This window comes from Corylus avellana, chromosome ca1, assembly GCF_901000735.1.
Source record: "Corylus avellana chromosome ca1, CavTom2PMs-1.0".
Lineage (NCBI taxonomy): Eukaryota > Viridiplantae > Streptophyta > Magnoliopsida > Fagales > Betulaceae > Corylus > Corylus avellana.
In genome coordinates, this window is record NC_081541.1 from 44,316,383 (window position 1) to 44,316,590 (window position 208).

Sequence of the window (208 nt, forward strand, 5' to 3'; positions counted from 1 at the left end):
GATGGGAAAGAATATATTGGATGAGCCAAAAGCCCCGTCGTAAGAGTCCCACTTTCTGTTATAATATCTTAAAGCAGGCGGCAACAACATATTCAGGTAATTGCTGTTTTGGATAAGCTAATTATAAATATGACCCTTTTCCTTCTCGTAATAACTTTCCTATATTCTTTAATATATACTGATTTCTTTTTGTTTCAATTAGTTTCAT